Source organism: Scyliorhinus torazame, chromosome 8 (assembly GCF_047496885.1).
Source record: "Scyliorhinus torazame isolate Kashiwa2021f chromosome 8, sScyTor2.1, whole genome shotgun sequence".
NCBI lineage: Eukaryota > Metazoa > Chordata > Chondrichthyes > Carcharhiniformes > Scyliorhinidae > Scyliorhinus > Scyliorhinus torazame.
Window position 1 is genome coordinate 121,960,292 of NC_092714.1, and position 9,807 is coordinate 121,970,098.

The following is a 9,807-nucleotide window of genomic DNA, read 5'->3' on the forward strand; positions in this document are numbered from 1 at the left end:
ATTGCCAAACATTCTCATGTTGTAGATAATTGCACATAGAGCAACATACTAAATATATTTTTGGGAGGATGGTGATGGTGGGCAGGTAACGCATTCGATTAGATACTTGTATATCCCCTGAAGATCCCAGAATTTAATCTAGCACAGACTGTTAACAGCCGTAACAGCCTCCCCGAACAGGCGCTGGAATGTGGCGACTAGGGGCTTTTCACAGTAACTTAATTTGAAGCCGACTTGACAAGCGATTTTCACTTCATTTAATTTGATGCAGTCAATGTTATCTTTGCTCGATGCAGGGGCCCTAAGGTTAAATTAATGAAAGAAATCTCAACCAGGTAAAGGAAATCTGGAATTGTCTGGGCTATGTGCAACCCCGGGCATGTTTGATTACATAGAATTTACAGCATAGGAACCATTTGACTCAACAAATTTTACTGAGTTTATCATCCACATCCTACTTGATCCAACTCTTACTAGGATATCCTCCATTCCTTTCTCTTGTGCACGTTTTTGAAGGTGTCTGTGCTGTTTGCTGCAGTTCACTCTGACCGTGTGTTCTGCAATCTTACAACTCTCTGGGTAAAGCGGTTTCTCTTGAATTCCTGATTTAGTGACTCTTATAATCACCCCACAAGTATTGACAACTTCTCGGTCAACCCTATAAAACATTTTCATGACATTAAATATCCATATTAGATCATTGGATGCTTTTCTTCATCCTGATGAGCACAAAATTCAACAAACTATAAAAAAAACATTTATTATATATAAATTGAAAATCTTTAAACCAGAGAATATACACCAGAAAATATATATTCAATTGCATAAAAGTTCATGCATCATTTCATATTTATCTGTTAAAATTAATTCTGATTTGAAGTATTTGGGGTCCGGGGAGTGCAGGGGATATACCATATATTCTGTCGTGCTCATCAGCAATCGCAAGTGATTAACTTAAAATCTGGCATCCCTTCACTGAGTATATTTTTTAAATGTTTAAATCCATTCATAGTCAGGACTATAATAAAGGCCAATAAAGCTTGAATGCTCCATTCTCTTGCTTTCCCAGAAGTGAAGCATGAAGATATTAAACTCTTTTGCCCGGAGAAAGAAAATGTTTACTCAGCTTTGATTAAAAGGGACTCCTGCTCCCTCAACCCCAAGCTGATTATCCATATAATCCCTTCCCCAAGCAGATCAAATATCTTTATTTCCCCATGCAACTGGAAGCCAGTTCTTCTAAATTACTATATTCTGATCTTCCATATTCTACCTTCCTAAAACTTGAGGTCATCCCCAACTCTCTTGCCCGTGCCTGAACTCACAGCAGGGTCCGGTTTCCCGAGCACTCCTGTACTCACTGACCTGCATTGACTCACATTTATACGTTTATCAAATCCTGCTGAGGCCTCATCTCTCCCTCCCTCTGTAATTTCCTCAGCATTATAGCCCTCCAAAATAGCTGCACTCTTTTAATTCTGGCTGCTTAAGCAATCCCAAACTGATTTGTTACACCTTTGATGGCCTCGCCTTCAGTTACCTAGGCCCCAAGCGCTGGAATACCCTCCCTTCACCACTCCGCTTCTCTATTTCACTTGGATGTTCCTTGTAACTCACCCCCAGTGAGTTCTCCCAGTGAGCCAGAGAAGACACAGCCAGGGTGAGGCACAGCAAAGTGTGAGTTTGGGAATTGGAAGCAAGGTGGGAATTCGAAGCTGGGTGGGGAGGAGATGCTTTTTAACCCTGGTAAGTGACTGGTAAGTAGTTTATCTTTTCATTGTCTAATTTATTTATTTATTTATTTATTCTTTTGTTTTTTGGAATTGTAATTGAATAAGTTAACCTATGGTTTAAGAACTGGCAGGAGATCCCAGACCTGTGTCATGCTCCTCGTGTGCGATGTGGGAACTCAGGGACACGTCCACTATCCCTGGTTCCTTCACGTGCAAGAAGTGTGTCCAGTTGCAGCTCCTGTTAGACCGCTTGACGGCTCTGGAGCTGCGGATGGACTCACTTTGGAGCATCCGCAATGCTGAGGACGTCGTGGATAGCACGTTTAGCGAGTTGGTCACACCACAGGTGAAAGTTACTGAAGGAGGTAGAAAATGGGTGACCAAAAGACAAAGCAAGAGTCGGAAGGCAGTGCAGGTGTCCCCTGCGGTCATCTCCCTGCAAAACAGATATACCGCTTTGGATATTGTTGAGGGAGGTGGCTCACCAGGGGAAGGCAGCAGCAGCCAGGTTCATGGCACCGTGGCTGGCTCTGCTGCACAGCAGGGCAGGAAGAAGAATGGCAGGGCTATAGTGATAGGGGACTCAATCATAAGGGGAATAGACAGGCGGTTCTGCGGATGCAATCGAGACTCCAGGATGGTATGTTGCCTCCCTGGTGCAAGGCTCAAGGATGTCTCGGAGCGGCTGCAGGACATTCTTGGGGGGGGGGGGGGGGGGAGAGGGTGAACAGCCAGCTGTCGTGGTGCACATAGGCACCAACTATATAGGTAAAAAACGGGATGAGGTCCTACAAGCTGAATTCAGGGAGTTAGGAGTTAAACTAAAAAGTAGGACTTCAAAGGTTAGAATCTCAGGATTGCTACTAGTGCCATGAGCTAGTCAGAATAGGAATGTCAGGATAGATAGGATGAATGTGTGGCTCGAGAGATGGTGCAAGAGGGAGGGATTCAAATTCCTGGAGCATTGGAACCGGTTCTGGGGGAGGTGGGACCAGAACAAACCAGACGGTCTGCACCTGGGCAGGACTGCAACTGATGTCCTTGGGGGGGGGGGGGGGGTTGCTAGAGCTGTTGGGAAGGGTTTAAATTAATGTGGCAGGGGGGTGGGAACCGATGCAGGAAGTCGGAAGGTAGTAAAACAGGGACAGAAACAAAAGGCAGTAAGGGGGAAAGTGTAAGGCAGAGAAGCCATAGTGAAAAATCAAAAAGGGTGACAGTACAAGGTACAGTGACTGAGGGGAGCTCAGTGAATAGGCCCAGTAATACTAAAAGGAATAAAACGGGAAGTAAAAACATAAATGGTAAGCGATGCGGCAGGTTGTTACATGAAGATATGGGTTCAATGACAAGGAAAATTAGGAGAAAAGTTAAGAGGAAATATAACTATTGAGAGGTTACTGATCGAGGTGTTACGATTCAAAACAGAAGTATAAAAGCCAGCATAAGTGTACTTTACCTGAATGCTCGTAGTATTCGGAATAAGGTAAATGAGTTGATGGCGCAAATCGTCGTGAATGACTGATTTAGTGACCATTACTGAAACATGATAAAAGGATGGTCACGACTGGGAGTTAAATATCCGAGGGTATCAAACTATTCGGAAGGACAGAGTGGATGGTAAGGGAGGTGGTGTAGCTTTGTTATTTAAGGATGACATCCGGGCCATAGTAAGGGATGACATCGGTGCTATGGAGGATAAGGTTGAATCCATTTGGGTGGAAATCAAGAATAGTAAGGTGAAAATATCGCTGATAGGAGTAGTCTATAGGCCACCAAATAGTAACATTATGGTGGGGCAGGCAATAAACAAAGAAATAACTGATGCATGTAGAAATAGTACAGCAGTTATCATGGGGGATTTTAATCTACATGTCGATTGGCTTAACCAGGTCGGTCAAGGCAGCCTTGAGGAGGAGTTTATAGAATGTATTCGCGATAGTTTCCTGGAACAGTATGTAATGGAACCTATGAGGGAACAAGCGGCCCTAGATCTGGTCCTGTGTAATGAGACAGGATTGATTAATGATATCATAGTTTGGGATCCTCTCGGAAGGAGCGATCACAATATGGTGGAATTTAAAATACAGATGGAGGGTGAGAAGGTAAAATCAAACACTAGTGTTTGTGCTTAAACAAAGGAGATTACAATGGGATGAGGGAAGAATTAGCTAAGGTAGACTGGGAGCAAAGACTTTATGGTGAAACAGTTGAGGAACAGTGGAGAACCTTCCAAGCAATTTTTCACTGCTCAGCAAAGGTTTATACCAGCAAAAAGGAAGGACGGTAGAAAGAGGGAAAATCGACCGTGGATATCTAAGGAAATAGGGGCGAGTATCAAATTGAAGGAAAAAACATACAAAGTAGCAAAGGTCAGTGGGAGACTAGAGGACTGGGAAATCTTTAGGGGGCAACAGAAAGCTACTAAAAAAGCTATAAAGAAGAGTAAGATAGATTATGAGAGTAAACATTCTCAGAATATAAAAACAGATAGTAAAAGTTTCTACAAATATATAAAAACAAAAAAGAGTGGCGAAGGTAAACATTGGTCCTTTAGAGGATGAAAGGGAGATTTAATAATGGGGGCTGAGGAACTGAACAGGTTTTTTTGGGTCGGTCTTCACAGTGGAGGACACAAATAACATGCCAGTGACTGATGGAAATGAGGCTATGACAGGTGAGGACCTTGAGATGATTGTTATCACCAAGGAGGTAGTGATGGGAAAGCTAATGGGGCTAAAGGTAGACCAGTCTCCTGGTCCTGAGGGAATGCATCCCAGAGTGCTCAAAGAGATGGCTAGGGAAATTGCAAATGCATTAGTGATAATTTACCAAAATTCACTAGACTCTGGGGTGGTCCCGGCGGATTGGAAATTAGCAAACGTGACACCACTGTTTAAGAAAGGAGGTAGGCAGAAAGCAGGTAATTATAGGCCAGTGAGCTTAACTTCGGTAGTAGGGAAGATGCTGGAATCTATCATCAAGGAAGAAATAGTGAGGCATCTGGATGGAAATTGGCCCATTCGGCAGATGCAGCATGGGTTCATAAAGGGCAGGTCGTGCCTAACTAATTTAGTGGAATTTTTTGAGGACATTACCAGTGCGGTAGATAACGGGGAGCCAATGGATGTGGTATATCTGGATTTCCAGAAAGCCTTTGACAAGGTGCCACACAAAAGGTTGCTGCATAAGATAAAGATGCATGTCATTAAGGGTAAAGTAAAGCATGGATAGAGGATTGGTTAATTAATAGAAAGCAAAGAGTGGGGATTAATGGGTGTTTCTCTGGTTGGCACTCAGTAGCTAGTGGTGTCCCTCAGGGGTCAGTGTTGGGCCCACAATTGTTCACAATTTACATAGATGACTTGGAGTTGGGGACCAAGGGCAATGTGTCCAAGTTTGCAGATGACACTAAGTTGAGTGGTAAAGCAAAAAGTGCAGAGGATGCTGGAAGTCTGCAGAGGGATTTGGATAGGTTAAGTGAATGGGCTCGGGTCTGGCACATGGAATACAATGTCGACAAATGTGAGGTTATCCATTTTGGTAGGAATAACAGCAAAAGGGATTATTATTTAAATGATAAAATATTAAAACATGCTGCTGTGCAGAGAGACCTGGGAGTACGAGTGCATGAGTTGCAAAAAGTTGGTTTACAGGTGCAACAGGTGATTAAGAAGACAAATGGAATTTTGTCCTTCATTGCTAGAGGGATGGAGTTTAAGACTAGGGAGGTTATGCTGCAATTATATTAGATGTTATTGAGGCCACACCTGGAGTATTGTGTTCAGTTTTGGTCTCCTTACCTGAGAAAGGACGTACTGGCGCTGGACGGTGTGCAGAGGAGATTCACTAGGTTAATCCCAGAGCTGAAGGGGTTGGATTACGAGGAGAGGTTGAGTAGACTGGGACAGTACTTATTGGAATTTAGAAGGATGAGGGGGGAAACTTATAGAAACATATAAAATTATTAAGGGAATAGATAGGATAGATGCAGGCAGGTTGTTTCCACTGGCGGGTGAAAGCAGAACTAGGGGGCATAGCCTCAAAATAAGGGGAAGTAGATTTAGGACTGAGTTTAGGAGGAACTTCTTCACCCAAAGGGTTGTGAATCTATGGAATTCCTTGCCCAGTGAAGCAGTTGAGGCTCCTTCATTAAATGTTTTAAAGATAAAGATAGATAGTTTTTTGACGAATAAAGGGATTAAGGGTTATGGTGTTCGGGCCGGAAAGTGGAGCTGAGTCCACAAAAGATCAGCCATGATCTCATTGAATGACGGAGCAGGCTCGAGGGGCCAGATGGCCTACTCCTGCTCCTAGTTCTTATGTTCTTATGTAAAACTTACCTCTTTGATCAAGCTTTCGGTCACCTAATCCAATATCTCCTTGTATAGCTCAGTATCGTTTTCTATTGCTCCTGTGAAGTGCTTTGGCAAGTTTTATTATGTTAAAGGTGCTACAGGCTGTTGTTGGTCAACATTGCATAGCATTTTGTAGTGACATGAATAATCACCACAATTCCTGAAGACAAGAAACACAGCTTCACGAGGCAAACTTGAAGCTACTTCTACGAGATTCCAGGTCTGCCGGTATTCAGCTAGTTGCCCAACGCCAGCCATATCAGAGGAAGGAAGCTTATGTGGAGCATAAATACCAGCATAAGCCAAATGCCCAATTCTATGCTGTAATTTCATGAATCAATTGAAGGGGCTTAGAAAGTCAGCTCGTTTGAGTGACATTCTAATAATTGCTGTGTTTAATCCATTAACATTCAATGTGCTTGCTGATATTTGCTGGGAAAAGATAGTCACCAGGAAATAAAGTGGGGAATTCAGAAGAAACCTCTACCTGAAGAGTAGTGAGAATATGGAACTCTACCACAAGGAATGATATAGATAGAAAGAAAGGAGAAGGGAGTAGTGGGCTATATTGGTGGTTAGATGAGGAAGGATGGAAGGGTTGAGTGGAGCATAAATACTGGCATAGGCTGGTTGTACCAAATGATCTGTTTCTGTGCTACATATTCTATGATTGAATCATAGAATCCATTTGAACCACAAGGAAGACTAGGGTTATGGGGTCAGGCAAGAAAATAAAGTTAAGCCCACAATTGGATTAACCATGATCTTGTGGAAGGTTGTGGAGATTCGAAGGACTGAATGGCCCACGCCTACTCCTATTTCTTGTGATCTTATAGTAACTCTTTCTCGATCCTCTAGGTCATGCCATTTGACCCAAGGAGCTCCTTCAGAAAATCAAGGACATGCAGTCCTTTTGAGCACCAATTCAAATTACATGGGTTGCTCAGGGCTTAATCCCATTTCCCATTATTCAATTTATTATTTGATTTATTATTTTACCTTTTAGAGTGAAATTGCACTGTTTAATATTAGCATATTTGATTACCATGTGAAATTCTTCTGATGAATACTTTAACAGTGGCTTTTAAATGGCTTGATCCTCCAATAAGTTTGCGGATAGCTGAATCCCCTCTGTTTTAAGAATTTATATGCTCATATGTCACAGTGTAGTCAACCAGAATATTAAAGCCTTGGATTTTTAAAAAAACGAACTCTGAGTGTGTCCAGATGTATTAATTTTTAAAGAAAGCTTTCAAAACCATCTCCAAATCCTCTTTTTTCTTGTAGATGCAATCTCGAGAATAAGAAGTGGTTTTGACAATTCATCCATTTAGACTATGGCCTCTGAACACTATTACACCTTTTATTAATTCACCATTGACATCCAGAGACAACAAAGTACTCGGTATAACAAAATAATTGGTCTGTGAGCCTAAAAGGGGCCAATTATTAAAGTGGGAAAATAGGTCCCAAGAAGTTTTAACACTTCATAGGTGGAGAATATAAGCTATTAACTTGTCCCCTTTTCCTAATAAGTTTGTGTTTTTCCCTATTGGATTTGCACATTCCACACCACCCGTGGGCAAGAGAGAGAGCTACCAATGCTCTATGGGTGAGCTCTACTTGTTCTTGGTAACTCACTGAAGGAATGGAAATGCTTTAGATGCTTGAATTTTTAAGTAGAAACAGAAAATGCTAGAACCACTCAGCAGGTCAAGCAACATCTGTGGAGAGAGTGTGTGTGTGGTGGGGGGAACCGGGGCTTAAAGAAATATTTAATTAGTAGAAGTGAGTTTTTGTTAGCAATGTTCAGATATCAAAAGGGAAAAGGGATTCCAGTCACACCCAAGTGTTATAGCTAGTGAGACATCATCAATCAAAGAGTGACAACTCTGAAGAAGGCCTTTATGTTTCATAGCTTATGACTTGATTGATTATTCTGTTAAGGTGAAGGGGAGAGGAGCGATTCTTGTTAAAATTGAAGTCCAACTATACAAGGTGAGTATTGGAATAGATCCTTAAGTATTCGGCAATTGAGATACTGTTCAGCTCAACCTGTGATGCAGAGAATTTTCTCGTCTTGTTTGACCATGATGATGTAAATTTTATTATTTGTATATATCATTGTAGTCTTATTTATTCTGATGGAAAAAATACATTTAAACACTATTATCTTTGAAACAACTTGTAAGTACTTCCATTCCATTACCGTTTCCAGCTTTTTATCAGACCTTCTATAACATGGCTGAGATTAGACACTCTTCTGCAGTTATACACAGACTCCCATTCATTTCCATAATGCTTTGCCATGATGTGTCCTCTGTGCTGCTGCGGCATGGTCTACTGAGCTCCCACGATAGTTGAACTTTAAAAGTTTAGAAAATGTTTCTAAATAAGGCATACCCATTCTATCTGCCAGGGTGCTGCACATGACAATGTGCTGTGATTGGTTGGTAGTAACGGGCAGACTACAATTCAGTGTGTACAAAGCTTTTAATTGTGCTGGAGAACAAAAGCGAGAGTAATCAGTTTGATTTTCTGGTACATGTGTTATGGGCCAGGGTTTAGAGAACACCAGAGTATATCATGGAGTTCACCTGACCTACAACTTTTAATAGATTTTGGTTATGAGGAGCACAAGGGCTGACTTTCCAGGTGTTATGCGACAGAGATCTTAAGTATTTTTAAACAAAACTGGATTGTTAACATTTTATAAACACACAGTAAACATCTTATCAACTACCAACACTGATAACCCCCGCCAAAGATACAGTACTCTATAGGTAACTCTCAATAACTTTCCAAACAACATCCATAAGCCAACACCCTTTATCTACAAAACAGTAGGTTTGAATTCCTTACAGACAACAGGTATTACTTTGAAGTTATCAAGTGGTCTGGAGACATTCTTTAGCATGCACAGAGAGAGTTATGTTTTCAAAGCAGCGTTCAACCAAAAACATAACTCCTCGCAACATCTGCATGAAGTGAGGCTGGCAACAGACAATCCGAATGTGGCTGGGATTTTAACATCTGATGCTTTGTGATTGATTTAAAGCAGTCACTAATTAGTTAAAATATTTTTTCCCCCCCCCCACAACCTTTTCAGGACCGCTGATTTAATGGACTTTGTGATCACCAGCTGAATATACAACAGGCAAGCAAACAGGGCAATCCTTTCATGTAGCAGATGCCTACTCAAATTCAGAATCATAGAATCCCTACAGTGCAGAAGGAGGCCATTTGGCCCATCAAGACTGCACTGACCCTCTGAAAGAGCACCCACCTAAGTCCACTCCCCACCCTATTCCCCATAACTCTGCAACCCCAATTAACCTTTGGATACTAAGGGACAATTTTAGCATAGCCAACCCACCTAACCTGCACATCTTTGGACTGTGGGAGGAAGCCGGAACACCCGGCGAAAACCCAGACCGACACGGAGAGGATGTGTAAACTCCACACAGGCGGTTACCCAAGGCCGGTATCGAACCTGGCTCCCTGGTGTGCGGCAGTAGTGCTAACCCCTGTGCCACCGTGCCATCCTAATCCATGGCATAGGCTCATTTGCTCTAATATTCTGATATCACCCTCTTAATTTGAATAGGCATCTGCTACACGAAGGCTTGCCCAGATTGCTTGTCCTGTTGTATATTCAGCTGGTGATCACAAAGTCCATCAAGGTATAATCAGAATATATGGCGATTAAGTGGAGAATT